This window comes from Bufo bufo, chromosome 6, assembly GCF_905171765.1.
Source record: "Bufo bufo chromosome 6, aBufBuf1.1, whole genome shotgun sequence".
In the NCBI taxonomy this organism is placed as follows: domain Eukaryota; kingdom Metazoa; phylum Chordata; class Amphibia; order Anura; family Bufonidae; genus Bufo; species Bufo bufo.
The window spans coordinates 57,667,728-57,684,409 of NC_053394.1; the positions used below are offsets into that span (position 1 = coordinate 57,667,728).

At 42.7% G+C, this 16,682-nt stretch overlaps 1 protein-coding gene and 1 long non-coding RNA gene across 2 annotated transcripts in view; one reads left to right on the top strand and one right to left on the bottom strand.

Moving 5' to 3' along the window:
- The window catches only part of ADGRA1 (adhesion G protein-coupled receptor A1), a 926,644-nt gene that overhangs the window by 360,344 nt on the left and 549,618 nt on the right, over positions 1-16,682 (top strand). The window lies entirely within an intron of this gene.
- On the bottom strand, positions 909-12,223 carry LOC121003182. Its single transcript, XR_005779437.1, has 3 exons — positions 12,111-12,223; positions 4,840-4,843; positions 909-944 (listed from the first exon to the last, which is right to left on the bottom strand). It is a non-coding gene; the product is annotated as an uncharacterized LOC121003182 (long non-coding RNA).

A 16,682-nucleotide genomic window follows, 5' to 3' on the forward strand; every position in this document is an offset into this window, starting at 1 on the left:
ACTGGCCCTGCCTTCTGTCAATTTGGACCTGCCAACAACATTGGGCTACTATTATTTTTTTATTTTTTTGTATTGCATAGAGAATGTCTTTAAAACAAATCCCATAAAACTGGCAAAATTGTGTGTTTTTTGTCCAATTCCACCCCATTTGGTTTTTTTCCAGCTTCCCACTACGTCATATGCAACATTAAATTGTGCCATTAGAAAGTACAACTTGTACCATAAGAAAAGCGAGCCCTCATACATCTATGTGAATTGAAAAATTAAAAAGTCATGGCTTCCAAAAAATGGAAAATCGCAAGGTCCTGAAGAGGTTAAACGCCTGGCCATATCACATGATCACATTGTTAAAAAGTTCATCATAAGCCTGGCTGTGGAAAGAAATAAGATTGCAGCTGTATCTCCTCCTGTCCAGTGCATTAAGGACAAACAGACTGGGAAGCAGCTGTTTCTACAGCTTGGCTGTCAAAACAGATACTAGCAGTGCAAAGTCGTCCGTGTCTAGCCTTTGAGTGCATTCCACAAGATTTTCACTGACGCTCCCCATCACCAATGTTTCATGATCTAGCGAATACGAGCTGGAAGAGTCAGACTAACATGGTAAACAAGATTTTTCTTCTATGACAATAAAACCTACAAAATTAAAGGACCCTTTAAGGTGATGATCAGGATAATTATCCTAATAATTGGCACGTGCAAAGGGAATACTAATCCTTTTTATGAATGAGCAAATGTTCGTTCATCAGGTGAAATCATCATTTCTGGCCAGCAGGTTGTCCTGTGTAAACTGAGTTCTTCTGCCCAGAAACAATGAATCAGTTGGGGAAAAGCAATCACAGTGGTGATCACTTATCCCCAAACAGTGGAGGTTCTTTGCACATGTAAAGCTTTATTCACACATCAGTATTTGGTCAGTGATTGTGAGCCAAAACCAGGATTGGAGCCTACACAGAGATAAGATATAAGGATTAGGGATGAGCGAACCCGAATTTTGGGGTGTCCGTGACACGGACCCGAACCCGAACATTTTCGTAAAAGTCTGGGTTCGGGTTCGGTGTTCGGCGCTTTCTTGGCGCTTTTTGAAAGGCTGCAAAGCAGCCAATCAACAAGCGTCATACTACTTGCCCCAAGAGGCCATCACAGCCTTGCCTACTATTGGCATGGCTGTGATTGGCCAGTGCACCATGTGACCCAGCCTCTATTTAAGCTGGAGTCACGTAGCGCCGCACGTCACTCTGCTATGATCAGTATAGGGAGAGGTTGCAGCTGCGACGTTAGGGCGAGATTAGGCAGATTAACTCCTCCAAAAGACTTCATTCTGTGATCGATCTGCAGCTGTGGATCATTGAAGTGCTATTATTGACTTGCTCACTTTTTTGAGGCTGCCCAGAGCGTTTTTAGATCACTTTTTTTCTGGGGTGATCGGCGGCCATTTTGTGACTTGTGGTGCGCCAGCACGAGCTATCACCAAGTGTATTTAACCATCGATAGAGTGGTTATTTTGTGCTATATCCTACATCAGCTGCAGGCTGAGCCTGTGTCACCGAAGTGCATTTAACCATCAACAGTCTGGTTATTTTTTGGCCATATACTACATCAGCTGCAGGCTGAGCCTGTTTCACCCAAGTGCATTTAACCATCAACAGTCTGATTATTTTTTGGCCATATACTACATCAGCTGCAGGCTGAGCCTGTGTCACCCAAGTGCATTTAACCATCAACAGTGTGGTTATTTTTTGGCCATATATTACATCAGGGGCAAGTTGAGCCTGTCACCCAGCGCCTAAAAAATAGACCTGACATTTCTATTCAACCAAATCTGCACAGTTTTAGCTGGTCAAGTTATTTGTAGTGACCGTCAAAGCTGACTTTTTGTTCTGGGTTGAAAAAGCATTCCCAAATTTGCCATTCTGAAAATAACTAGTTTGTGGTATTTCAGGCCTACTTGAAATCTATCCCAAAAAGAAAATCTTACATTGAAGTTATTGATAGTATCATTCAGAAAAACCTAAGACACAGGCTAGCGTGCTGATAGAAGTGTCATTCTGTGATTAAACCTATAACTGTCACACAGCGCAAAAAAAAACAGGTCTCACATCTCTATTCAACCAAATCTGCACAGTTTTAGCTGGTCAAGTTATTTGTAGTGACCGTCAAAGCAGACTTTTTGTTCTGGGTTGAAAAAGCATTCCCAAATTTGCCATTCTGAAAATAACTAGTTTGTGGTATTTCAGGCCTACTTGAAATCTATCCCAAAAAGAAAATCTTACATTGAAGTTATTGATAGTGTCATTCAGAAAAACCTAAGACACACGCTAGCGTGCTGATAGAAGTGTCATTCTGTGATTAAACCTATAACTGTCACACACCGCAAAAAAAAACAGGTCTCACATCTCTATTCAACCAAATCTGCATAGTTTTAGCTGGTCAAGTTATTTGTAGTGACCGTAAAAGCAGACTTTTTGTTCTGGGTTGAAAAAGCATTCCCAAATTTGCCATTCTGAAAATAACTAGTTTGTGGTATTTGAGGCCTACTTAAAATCTATCCCAAAAAGGATATCTTACATTGAAGGTACTGATAGTGTCATTCAGAAAAACCTAAGACACACGCTACCGTGCAGATAGAAGTCTGATTCTGTGATTAAACCTTAACCTGTCACACAGTGCAAAAAAAAAAACAGGTCTCACATTTCTATTCAATGGTCTGCCGGGTGTTCACTCCAAGGTCATGGAAGTCACGCCTGCGGCCACCCCGTTCTCCGAGGGATATGTCCTGAAATCCAGCTGAAAGCTGCAGAACATCAGTCGGAGGTCTCTCCACTACTGGCGGGCCTCTCTGGCGCCCTCTTCCCACAAGCAAAGGCTCGGCTGGTGGCTGCTGGGGTCTTTCAATGCGTCTAGGTTCTTGAGCCTCTTGCTCCTGTCCAGGCTGTCCTTGGCTGGGCTGCCCCCTGGCACGTGCTCTTCCGCGGGCTCTGGCTCGTCCACTCATCTTCTATTCCTGAGAGGATATAAACCGCTAATAAGGTCAATCTGCCGCCTAGCAGCTCCGCCGTGGCACAATCACCTCAGAACTCGCACACTGGTGACTTTAGGTATCTTCACTGGTCACTTTGAGCAGAATGATGACATCCGAGTCACGGCACCAAATGTAACCCTCTTTTCCTTGCACCATCTGCGACACCTCCAGCTTTCACACTCACTCGGTCACCAGCTCCTCCAGGCATAAACTCTAAGTGGACTCTAAGGGACGACACTCAGGTCTTCTGTGGTTTAAAGCTTTTTTGAGGTGTAGTGCACTTGGCTGGAGCCTGTAATACAACAGGGAAACACTGCCACTATGTGGTATACAGCCAGGTCACCAGCCCACCTATATCATAACAGGCAGTCATTATATTACATTCCCACATACATGTTACAGGATATAACAAAGCATACAGAAAAATGAACAAGAGAAAATCATTTACAAAGATATTGCAGCAGGGTGACCTGGAATACAGCATGTCTTGCAGCCATTTTAGGAAGAACACATGTCTCTTTAACTGTACATCATCTACTCAGCCTAGCATGTGCTGCAGGGTTTAAAGGCTGCTAAAAAACATACAGTCACCTCTTTACATTCTACAGAACTATTATGGGTATATATTATAACTTTTTACAATAGATAAATGAACTTTAGCTTTAGAGAACTTAGACAGAGATCCTACCTCCTTCACAGTAAATGTCTGCACTGAGGAGACCAAACCAAGTAGCAGAATACACAGGGGGCTTTCTGGAAGAGTCCAATGTAAAGACTCTGTCTGTTAAAACTTTCCTCAGTTATCTAATAGCACATTTGAAGAGGTTTATTTAGCATGTCCTGACTCTCTGCTAACAGCTTATGAATATATGGAACTATATTTAACAAGTGATCATTGCTGCAGCTCCTGTATATTGGTATGACCCTATTGCAAACCTGCAGACTGGATATTTGGTGAAACTTCATGTGGTTCATATCGACTGTACTACACCACTGACTTGGTGCCTGGGCCTAAATATGTGACAGTGGCCTGTTCGTGGTGGGTGACGTGATGCCTGATTCTCTGCTATGACATGAAGACAGATTCTGTGCTGACATAAGGCCAGATTCTCTGTTACGGGACCTCTCTCCTCTGCCTGGGCCTAAATGTGTGACAGTGGCCTGTTCCAGTGGTGGGTGACGTGATGCCTGATTCTCTGCTATGACATGAAGACAGATTCTGCGCTGACATAAGGCCAGATTCTCTGTTACGGGACCTCTCTCCTCTGCCTGGGTGCCTGGGCCTAAATGTGTGACAGTGGCCTGTTCCAGTGGTGGGTGACGTGAAGCCTGATTCTCTGCTATGACATGAAGACAGATTCTGTGCTGACATAAGGCCAGATTCTCTGTTACGGGACCTCTCTCCTCTGCCTGGGTGCCTGGGCCTAAATGTGTGACAGTGGCCTGTTCCAGTGGTGGGTGACGTGATGCCTGATTCTCTGCTATGACATGAAGACAGATTCTGTGCTGACATAAGGCCAGATTCTCTGTTACGGGACCTCTCTCCTCTGCCTGGGTGCCTGGGCCTAAATGTGTGACAGTGGCCTGTTCCAGTGGTGGGTGACGTGAAGCCTGATTCTCTGCTATGACATGAAGACAGATTCTGTGCTGACATAAGGCCAGATTCTCTGTTACGGGACATCTCTCCTCTGCCTGGGTGCCTGGGCCTAAATGTGTGACAGTGGCCTGTTCCAGTGGTGGGTGACGTGAAGCCTGATTCTCTGCTATGACATGAAGACAGATTCTGTGCTGACATAAGGCCAGATTCTCTGTTACGGGACCTCCCTCCTCTGCCTGGGTGCCTGGGCCTAAATGTGTGACAGTGGCCTGTTCCAGTGGTGGGTGACGTGATGCCTGATTCTCTGCTATGACATGAAGACAGATTCTGTGCTGACATAAGGCCAGATTCTCTGTTACAGGACCTCTCTCCTCTGTCTGGGTGCCGGGGCCTAAATGTGTGACAGTGGCCTGTTCCAGTGGTGGGTGACGTGAAGCCTGATTCTCTGCTATGACATGAAGACAGATTCTGCGCTGACATAAGGCCAGATTCTCTGTTACGGGACCGCTTTCCTCTGTCTGGGTGCCTGGGCCTAAATGTGTGACAGTGGCCTGTTCCAGTGGTGTGTGACGTGAAGCCTGATTCTCTGCTATGACATGAAGACAGATTCTGCGCTGACATAAGGCCAGATTCTCTGTTACGGGACCGCTCTCCTCTGTCTGGGTGCCGGGGCCTAAATGTGTGACAGTGGCCTGTTCCAGTGGTGGGTGACGTGAAGCCTGATTCTCTGCTATGACATGAATACAGATTCTGCGCTGACATAAGGCCAGATTCTCTGTTACGGGACCTCTCTCCTCTGCCTGGGTGCCTGGGCCTAAATGTGTGACAGTGGCCTGTTCCAGTGGTGGGTGACGTGAAGCCTGATTCTCTGCTATGACATGAATACAGATTCTGCGCTGACATAAGGCCAGATTCTCTGTTACGGGACCTCTCTCCTCTGCCTTGGTGCCTGGGCCTAAATGTGTGACAGTGGCCTGTTCCAGTGGTGGGTGACGTGAAGCCTGATTCTCTGCTATGACATGAATACAGATTCTGCGCTGACATAAGGCCAGATTCTCTGTTACGGGACCTCTCTCCTCTGTCTGGGTGCCGGGGCCTAAATGTGTGACAGTGGCCTGTTCCAGTGGTGGGTGACGTGAAGCCTGATTCTCTGCTATGACATGAATACAGATTCTGTGCTGACATAAGGCCAGATTCTCTGTTACGGGACCTCTCTCCTCTGCCTGGGTGCCTGGGCCTAAATGTGTGACAGTGGCCTGTTCCAGTGGTGGGTGACGTGAAGCCTGATTCTCTGCTATGACATGAATACAGATTCTGCGCTGACATAAGGCCAGATTCTATGTTACGGGACCGCTCTCTTCTGTCTGGGTGCCGGGGCCTAAATGTGTGACAGTGGCCTGTTCCAGTGGTGGGTGACGTGAAGCTTGATTCTCTGCTATGACATGAAGACAGATTTTGCGCTGACATAAGGCCAGATTCTCTGTTACGGGACCGCTCTCCTCTGTCTGGGTGCCGGGGCCTAAATGTGTGACAGTGGCCTGTTCCAGTGGTGGGTGACGTGAAGCCTGATTCTCTGCTATGACATGAAGACTGATTCTGCGCTGACATGAAGCCAGATTCTCTGCTATGGCATGAAGAGACTGATTCTCTGCTGACATGAAGCCAGATTCTTTGCTATGGCATGAAGAGACTGATTCTCTGCTGACGTGAAGCCAGATTCTCTGCTATGGGACCTCTGTCCAATTGATATTGGTTCATTTTTATTTTTTTAATTTTAATTTTAATTCATTTCCCTATCCACATTTGTTTGCAGGGGATTTACCTACATGTTGCTGCCTTTTGCAGCCCTCTAGCTCTTTCCTGGGCTGTTTTACAGCCTTTTTAGTGCCCAAAAGTTCGGGTCCCCATTGACTTCAATGGGGTTCGGGTTCGGGACGAAGTTCGGGTTGGGTTCGGATCCCGAACCCAAACATTTCCGGGAAGTTCGGCCGAACTTCTCGAACCCGAACATCCAGGTGTTCGCTCAACTCTAATAAGGATAACATCTACACCTGTTCTTTGTTTTGAGCCACTCCTGGTTTTACCGCAGCTTAAAATCACTGATGGAAATCACTAACCGAACTGTGACTGTGTGCATAAGGCATAAATGCAGCTCTCAGTTCCGCTTAAGATCAGGCAATTATAGGGAATGAATGGTTCCTTATAGTCGGCCCATCTAAAAGGGTCTTAAAATGCTCCTCACGCATGAAGAATTCATATTACTTATCTCGAAAAGAAACCATCTGAAATACATGACTTTGTTATTTATGTATATGATTCCATGCATAACATCATATTATATTTCTCTTAGCGTACATTGTACTTCTGTTTATTTGCATACCTGGGAGTCAGGGATGACTGTGGTTTCAGTAAGAACCACTCTGAATTCACTTCTGAAATGTCTAAAAAAAAACACCATCTAATGTTACAGTTGCAGAGAACCCGAGGAGGTCTTTTCAGAATCATACATATTTGCAGAATGGAAGAACAGTAGTTATTGTGAGCCCGAGTCCACAATGTGTCTCACATATGGTTGATGTTAGCACATTCCTAGAGATTGCCATCTGGTTCTATTTATCGTGATATCACAATGAGTTGTAAGTGGTTTTGCTTATAAAACTGCAGGTAAACCTAATGAATTACGAGGTGCGCAAAGGATACTGTTCAAAGTTTGCTGTACGTACATCTGTATTAACTACGAACATGCGGACTGCCAGACAACTTTAAATGTAACTCTGCAAGGACGCTCCTGGTCATACTTGCAAAGTCTGCAACTCCACAGAGATTGTGCAGCTGCAGGAGCAGAGAGCTGGTTGTCAGAAACGTTGTCTCTAATGTTACAGTTGCAGAGAACCCGAGGAGGTCTTTTCAGAATCATACATATTTGCAGAATGGAAGAACAGTAGTTATTGTGAGCCCGAGTCCACAATGTGTCTCACATATGGTTGATGTTAGCACATTCCTAGAGATTGCCATCTGGTTCTATTTATCGTGATATCACAATGAGTTGTAAGTGGTTTTGCTTATAAAACTGCAGGTAAACCTAATGAATTACGAGGTGCGCAAAGGATACTGTTCAAAGTTTGCTGTACGTACATCTGTATATAGACTTTAACATTTTCTTTTGCAATCGTATTAACTACGAACATGCGGACTGCCAGACAACTTTAAATGTAACTCTGCAAGGACGCTCGTGGTCATACTTGCAAAGTCTGCAACTCCACAGAGATTGTGCAGCTGCAGGAGCAGAGAGCTGGTTGTCAGAAACGTTGTCTCTTCGGGTACAGCCACAGGTGTCCTGATGCAGTTTTGGAAGCCAAAATGAGGAGTGGATCATAAAAGGAGAGAAAGTATAAAGGACAGATACAACATCTGTTTTTTTTATTTTTTTTTAACAAACTCCTGGTTTTAATTTAAAAAACTACACCAGGAAATCTGGCTGTGAAGCCCGTATTACTGATTTTTTGGCAGATGATCGCTAATGAGCATTTGTATGAACGCTCATTAGCGATCATCCTGCGTTTAATACTGCCGCTGATTGCCCGATGAACGGTATAGGAATATCCACTGCACTCCAGGTATATTATTTTCAATTGCTTTAAATCATTTTCAAGGTAGTTAATTTCCATACAATGTAATCATATCCAGGATAAGTTAAGTTATATAAGCCACATAATGTTCCCCAGACTTTTCGGTCTATGTAAAGACCATTTTCAGCAGAATCTTATTGGTGGCAAGAGAGGGCATCTGGTCCAAGAGCATAGGGAGGCTGCAGGGACAGTGCAAGAACTGTAATCTGAAGGTATGCATAAGAGACAGAGCAGTTTGCATCAATCCCTGTGTATAGCACAGAGCTATCTAATTGAACGGTGTCCTCTATGTTTAATAGATAAGCAATTCTATTATGCCTTCATTCTCAAATTGGGATGAATAAGCTTTCTAATTTTACTGTTATTGGGGTGTCCACCTTGTTTAATAGATAAACAATTCAGTTACTGTAGGCCTTGGTTCTCAAATTGGGGTGAATAAGCTGTCTAGTTCTACTGTTATTGGGGTGTCTATCTTGTTGAATAGATAAGCAATTCTATTAGACCTTGATTCTCAAACTGGGTTGAAAAGCTGTCTAGTTCTACTAATGTTAGGTTGTCGACATTGTTTAATAGATAAGCAATTATATTGCACCTTAATTCTCAAATTAGGGAGAATAACATGTCTTGTTCTACTGTTATTGGGGTGTCTACTTTGGTCATTACATAAGCAATTCTATTAGGCCTTGATTCTGAAATTGGGGTGAATAAGCTTTCTACTTCTACTGTTATTGGGGTAATCACATTGTTTAACAGATAAACAATTTTATTAGGCCTTGATTCTCAAATTGTGGTGAATAAGCTGTGTAATTCTACTGTTATTGGGGTGTCCACTGAGATACACTCTCCCTGCAGGCCAGGTTATAGCAGATTTTTGAGTTAATTCGGAACAAAGTGAATTTCTTGAAAAAATTTGGCAAAGTGTCCGAATCTTGCCATAATGTTAGACAACACATTTCCAACCCATCCAAATGTTTCTGAAAATGGTTATTTATAAAGGACTATAACAGCCATATATTTACAATATAATCAGGAAACTCAGCCACTTCTCTGGTCTCAAGCTCCGGGATATGACATAGTTAAAAATTATGGGGGTCATTTATTAAACAGATATACGCCTATACTAGGTGTATTTCTGGAGAAGATTCTGGAACTTCTCCCCGCACACGCCAGGTCTAAAAAACGGGCGAGGAAGGGGACAGGCCGGCAGGCCCGTCTCATTTGCCATTTTCTACGCCTGTTTTAGGCATAGAAAATGAAAGGAAGCTGTCTTCCATTTAAAAGCAGCGATGGATCCGCTGAGATTATGTAGAGGCCGGCACCTCTACATAACTTCGGCAATTCACCGCCAGCCCCTATATTTTAGACCGGTGTCCAAAATCGGGTCTTAATAAATTACCCCTATGTCTTGCAACTGAGTTTTATTGCATATTATTAGCTGACCTTCTCTCACATGACCAGGTAGGAGGGTAAAGGGGGTCTAGCCGAGATTGTTTAAAAATGTATAAATATCCAGATGTGGTCAGACTCAGGAGATGCAAAATTCCAAATCTGTCCAAAATTCTGTTTGACCTCTTACCAATCTAATTAGTAAGAGGTCAATTATTATTTTATGATATCTCTTTTTTATTTTTAGAACTGTTTTACTTATGTGTATGTGTATTTCATTGTTATTTAAACTGATGCTAAGCTGTGCTTACCCTTTGACACAGATAGTGAATTCCACTGCGTTCCTGTGTGTGTATCTTGTCATCCACGGTGGTGGTGGCGGCAACATCTTGTGTGGATGTATGGAGTAGTATAAGGGTGCTTGTAACTTGTTTTAGCTTTATGCTACAGGTGTATGTGAATAGTGAATGTGGAAAGCTGATTAACTTAAAGGGAACCTGTCACCAGTTTTATGGTGTCCTAACTAAGGGCAATATAAATAAGTGACTGATTCTCTTAGCAAAATGCTGGGTCACTTTCTTTAATTGACCCAGTCAATCTGCCAACATCTTGTATTAAAAAAGCTCCAGTTCATAATGATGAGTCCTGAATATTCATGAGCTCCTGACTCTCCCCGCCCACCTGCTGCTGATTGACAGTTTTTTTTCATATGAATCAGCAGCAGGTGGGCAGGGGAGTGGCTACAGCTGTTAATTAAATAAACGCTGTACTCAATGACGTCACGCTGGACTCCAATTAACTCATTAGCATACGGCATGTGGCAAGTTTGTATATATATTATGAAGTTACCATCTGTCAAACCAGTAAGTCAATACATCTAAAGTACTTTTTAGTAGTTAATGATTGTATATAATTAGTTAGATAATAATCAAATATCCACATGACAGGTTCCCTTTAAGTCACATGTGCAGTGAGCAGTGTATGTGACAGATAGGTAAAAGTAACATGTTGTAGAACATATGTGCTGCATTTCCAAAGTTGATTTCAGGGCTGTTGAATTGTATACTATTAGCATTCTGGCCAGCTGAGACTGTCACAGCTTACCAGCCCTCACACCATATAATTGACCAGATTTACTATGCCAAGAAAGCAGCATTTTTGTCCTGCTGCCATCCGCATCAGAAGCCCCACATGGGCAAAGCTGAAAATCCCACTAATTCCAAGGGATAAAAGATTTAGAGTTAAGCAAACATAAATGATTGCCTTGTGGTCAGTTTTACAGTATATGAAAATTTTTAACTCAAACCATGCATTTACCCAACATATTAAGATGTCTTCACTTTCTATTAAATGTGAATACATTCTATGTGTTTAAGAGTTTATTCTGCTTTTCATTGATGCCTGACATATTAAGCCATAGCCCGCTCCTGAAACTTATCTCATGGCTACACATGGTTTGTTTGGCCTCGAAGAGCAATAGGCCATGTTGAAATAAAGGCAATGTCCCATTTCCACGGCTATTTAATTTTCATCTGTTGTATAGGCTTCTGTGTAAAATAATGCCTGCCAAGTTTATGAATTCAGCATAAAGCTTCTCGTGATGTCCTGTGGCCATACTTCCGTAGATCAATATCAAGGGATTGAATTTACACAGTTGTACATTTGCTAAGATTAAAGGGGTTATCTGCTTTTGACATTTCCTTCGTTAGGAGCATCTCATGGCAATAAGTTTATCATTGATTGTCCACTGCTGAGATCCCAAGTGATCAGCTGTAATCTGCTGGCAACAACTGTTCAGTTTTCCTGCATCACCTCCACAGGACAAATGAGGTATTACACAGGTCCCACGAAAATCAATGGATTATCCGTGCCAATGTACTTTTAACATATTCTGTGATGAACACGTTATTGGGACAGATCAATTGATCAGTCTCATTTATTTCTATAGAAATGCATATGATTCCATCAATTCCAAATTCGGATGTGTCTCTTCTGTCCAGACTATAGCTTACTACATTGCATACATAGTGCGGACTGCAAGAAATTATATTATATGAAGCTATATTATTTGTATTGTTCCTTCAGTTATTTACAGCTTTCTGACCAAAGGATGGCGCTTGGTGTTGGGCTATAATCGGGAACGCTGTACAAGTACGGTGCAAGATTAATGCTCCTGCTTCTGCAGTCTAGCAGGAGGATGTCATATCACCACCTGTCTTCCTTTTCTTCCTTTTATTTTGCCAGGTGCATAGCGCTCAATGAGCATTGTGCAGTGAATCGAAGAAGCTGCCATGCCACTTCATCTATTGGATCCGGCGATCAAATTATCTTGGGCAGAGCAGAGCTGCTGGTTCTTAGCAGACCCTGATCAGCTCTGCCTGTATACAATGTCACTACAGTGGGCTGTCTTTCTCTCTAATGCCTTATTCACATGTCAGTGTTTTGGTCAGTGTTTTCCATCAGTTATTGGAGCCTGCACAGACATAAGGTATAAGGGAAAGATGTGCACCTGTTTTGTGTTTAAAGCCGCACCTAGTTTTGGTTAAAAACACTGATGGAAATCACTGACCGAACAATGACTGTGTGAATGAGGCATAACTAAGGCTCCTTTGGATGCCCCAGTTACAATGGAAAAACTTCAAAATACGAAAAAATTACCAGTGTGCTTTAATAATCTCTTGGGAAACATATTATGTGTGAAAAATTAAAAAGTAAATTAAAATTCTAAAAAAAATACAAATAAAAATGACCAGGCTAACTGAAACAATCACCATTATCGCACCAATCTTGTGAAACTATACATATTATACAGTATTTAAACACTAAATAGGAAACTAATTGTAATAATATATTTATCAGTTTACATATTTAAAGCATATGTAGCTAAAGTAAAGAAAAAAGACTCAATTTTTTTTGCAGTTTTCCCCCAAATAAAACTGAGAAAGACTGAAAAAAATTCTCTATAAACTAAGTGGCACATTTATTAAGACTGGCGTCTAAAATAAACCCCTAAGCTGGTGGTGGATCCGCTGAAGTTATGAAGAGTCGCCGGCCTCTTCATAACATCGGCAGATCCTCCACCAGTTCTACATGTAAGACAGTTTCCTTGCTGTCTTACGTTTAGACCTTTTTCTAGGCCTGAAACAGGTGTAGAAAATGGTAAATAAGATGGGCCTGCCGGCCCGTCCCCTTCCACCCCCACTTTATTAGACCTGGCGTGACAGGGGATCAGTCGCAGATTGTGGCTCATCTAACCGGAAGTTAGGTGTATTTAAGAATGATAACTGACCCCCTAAGAGTGTTGCATGGAGACCAAATCAGTCCATAGGCTCTGTTAGATCATATGGACACCATGGAGGAGGGTCCCCAAATGTGTTCCCTCTTTTTTGAGCCAGAATGGAGAGCTACTCTGGAAGAGTATCTCCTGTTCTGGTAGACTCGAGCTCCCATTCTTAATGGCTACCACCGAATACTGTATTTGATCTTTTCGCCAAGGACTAGACCTGTGGCAATGAGTTGATCACTACCACGGATGCAAACTGAAAGAAATTGTATTTAATAAGACAACACTTTTATTGTACTGTTAACCACTTCCAGACCGGGCCATTTACTCCCTTCCTGAACAGGCCTAATTTTGCAAATCTGACATGTGTCACTTTATGTGGTAATAACTTTGGAACGCCTTTACTTAACCAAGCCATTCAGAGACTGTTTTCTCGTGACACAGTTAATGGTAAATTTGAGTCAATATGTTTTACCTTTATTTCTAAAAAAAATTCCAACAGTTAACGAAAATTTTAAAAAATTCACAGTTTTCTAAATTTAAATCTCTCTGCTTTTAAGACAGATAGTCATGCCTCATAAAATATTCATTAATTAACATTCACCATATGTCTACTTTATGTTGGCATCATTTTAGTAATGTAATTTTGATTGGTTTCCTGACCTGGGAAAACTGGATGCCCTAAAAGGAGTTTAATTTGTATTTGTCTCTGACCTCCTGACAAGGGCGTAGCTAAATGGTCATGGGCCCTGGTGCAAGAGTTCAGCTATTAGTGTTGGGCGCGAAAAGTTAAAATATTTGAATTTGAGAATTTGAGAATATTTAGAATATATTGTTATACACTCACCTAAAGAATTATTAGGAACACCTGTTCTATTTCTCATTAATGCAATTATCTAGTCAACCAATCACATGGCAGTTGCTTCAATGCATTTAGGGGTGTGGTCCTGGTCAAGACAATCTCCTGAACTCCAAACTGAATGTCAGAATGGGAAAGAAAGGTGATTTAAGCAATTTTGAGCGTGGCATGGTTGTTGGTGCCAGACGGGCCGGTCTGAGTATTTCACAATCTGCTCAGTTACTGGGATTTTCACGCACAACCATTTCTAGGGTTTACAAAGAATGGTATGAAAAGGGAAAAACATCCAGTATGCGGCAGTCCTGTGGGCAAAAATGCCTTGTGGATGCTAGAGGTCAGAGGAGAATGGGCCGACTGATTCAAGCTGATAGAAGAGCAACGTTGACTGAAATAACCACTCGTTACAACCAAGGTATGCAGCAAAGCATTTGTGAAGCCACAACACGCACAACCTTGAGGCGGATGGGCTACAACAGCAGAAGACCCCACCGGGTACCACTCATCTCCACTACAAATAGGAAAAAGAGGCTACAATTTGCACGAGCTCACCAAAATTGGACTGTTGAAGACTGGAAAAATGTTGCCTGGTCTGATGAGTCTCGATTTTTTTCTGTTGAGACATTCAAATGGTAGAGTCCGAATTTGGCGTAAACAGAATGAGAACATGTATCCATACTCTGATGGCTACTTCCAGCAGGATAATGCACCATGTCACAAAGCTCGAATCATTTCAAATTGGTTTCTTGAACATGACAATGAGTTCACTGTACTAAAATGGCCCCCACAGTCACCAGATCTCAACCCAATAGAGCATCTTTGGAATGTGGTGGAACGGGAGCTTCGTGCTCTGAATGTGCATCCCTCAAATCTCCATCAACTGCAAGATGCTATCCTATCAATATGGGCCAACATTTCTAAAGAATGCCATCAGCACCTTGTTGAAACAATGCCACGTAGAATTAAGGCAGTTCTGAAGGCAAAAGGGGGTCCAACACCGTATTAGTATGGTGTTCCTAATAATTCTTTAGGTGAGTGTATATTCGTATTTTCGAATATTCTAGATTTTTTTTCATCTGAACCCATGATCCCTCTCTGCTTCTTGCTTGTGGGCCAGTGAGAAGGCTGCAATGTCTTTATCTGAGCTTAGCAACATTCCTAGCAACCAATAGGAAAATTTCCTACCCCTTACTATATAAGAACCTCCCCAGCAGCCATTTTCTACAGTTTTTTAAAGTTCTGAGAGAGAGTGTCATTGCTGTGCTCTGTGCTTTCCACACTACATTAGATAGATAGTTAGATAGATAGCTTATATATATAATACAGATAGTTAATGGGAGATAGTCAGTGTAGGTTATATCCTGATATAGTGTAGCTGTTGCAGTGCAGTGTGTTAGGTAGTGTAGCTTAATTTGGGTTTGGCTGAGCTGGTGTGAGAACCTCTCTGTTGTTCCTGTTCTTCCTCCCTCCCTTGTATTTAACACATTGGTGCCAGTGCGGCCGGCCCCCGCCTCCCTCCCCTGTAGTTAACACATTGGTGGCCAGTGCGGCCGGCCCCCCCTCCCCTGTAGTACTGTAGATTCATTGGTGGCCAGTGGGCCTCCCCCTCCTAATTAAAATCTCCCCCCCTATATTTGTGGCAGCGGAGAGTACCGATCGGAGTCCCAGTTTAATCGCTGGAGCTCCGATCGGTAACCATGGCAAACAGGCTGCTACTGCAGTCCTGGTTGCCAGGGTTACTAAGCAATTTTTAGAAGCATTATACTTACCTGCGAGCTGCGATGTCTGTGACCGGTCGGGCGCTCCTCCTACTGGTAAGTGACAGGTCTGTGCTATAAGCAATGCGCCGCACAGACCTTTCACTTACCAGTAGGAGGAGTGCCCGGCCGGGGGGGTCCTGCAGTCATGTACACAGTTCTTTTAGTATATTCTAACCTGAAGCGTCCCCATCACCATGGGAACGCCTCTGTGTTAGAATATACTGTCGGATCTGAGTTTCACGATCTAACTCAAGTCCGATGGTATATTCTAACATAGAGGCGTTCCCATGGTGATGGGGACGCTTCAAGTTAAAATATACCATCGGATTGGAGAAAACTCCGATCCGATGGTATAAAAGGGACTCCTGACTTTACATTGAAAGTCAATGGGGGACGGATCCGTTTGCAATTGCACCATATTGTGTAAACGTTAAACGGATCCGTCCCCATTGACTTGCATTGTAATTCAGGACGGATCCGTTTGGCTCCGCACGGCCAGGCGGACACCAAAACGACATTTTTTTCATGTCCTTGGATCCTCCAAAAATCAAGGAAGACCCACGGACGAAAAAACGGTCACGGATTACGGACCTACGGACCCCGTTTTTGCGAACCTTGAAAAAAAAACGGTCGTGTGCATGAGGCCTTGTAGGAATCTGAATGCTATCACCTAATCCAAGTGGGTATATTATCATTGACAGATGCATTGTACTGACTGGGTTATGATAAGCAGCTGTCACACTAAAAGTGGCCATACACATTAGATAGAAGTTGGTTGATGGTTGAACATTGGTTGATGGTTGATAAATTTCCCAGACATGGTCATACCCATTTTAGTCCGTATTGGCAGATGTTCAGACTGGGCAGGCATGTTCAATGAAACCAGACGATTGAGGAAAAATCATTTCACAAACGTTCTTTCTTTGATCGAAGGATCTTTCATCTGACTACCGGACGAAAATATTGAACATGGCCAACTTCTTATTAGACTATAGTGGTCTGTTATTGATTACCTAAAATGATAATTTATTTTTAAACACTTGGTGACTAGCATGTTTTGGGCTTTAGTGACCAAGCCTTTTTTTTGGTTTTTTATTGTTGAATTCCAAGAGCTATAACATTTTTATTTTTATGTCTATGTAGCCATGTGAG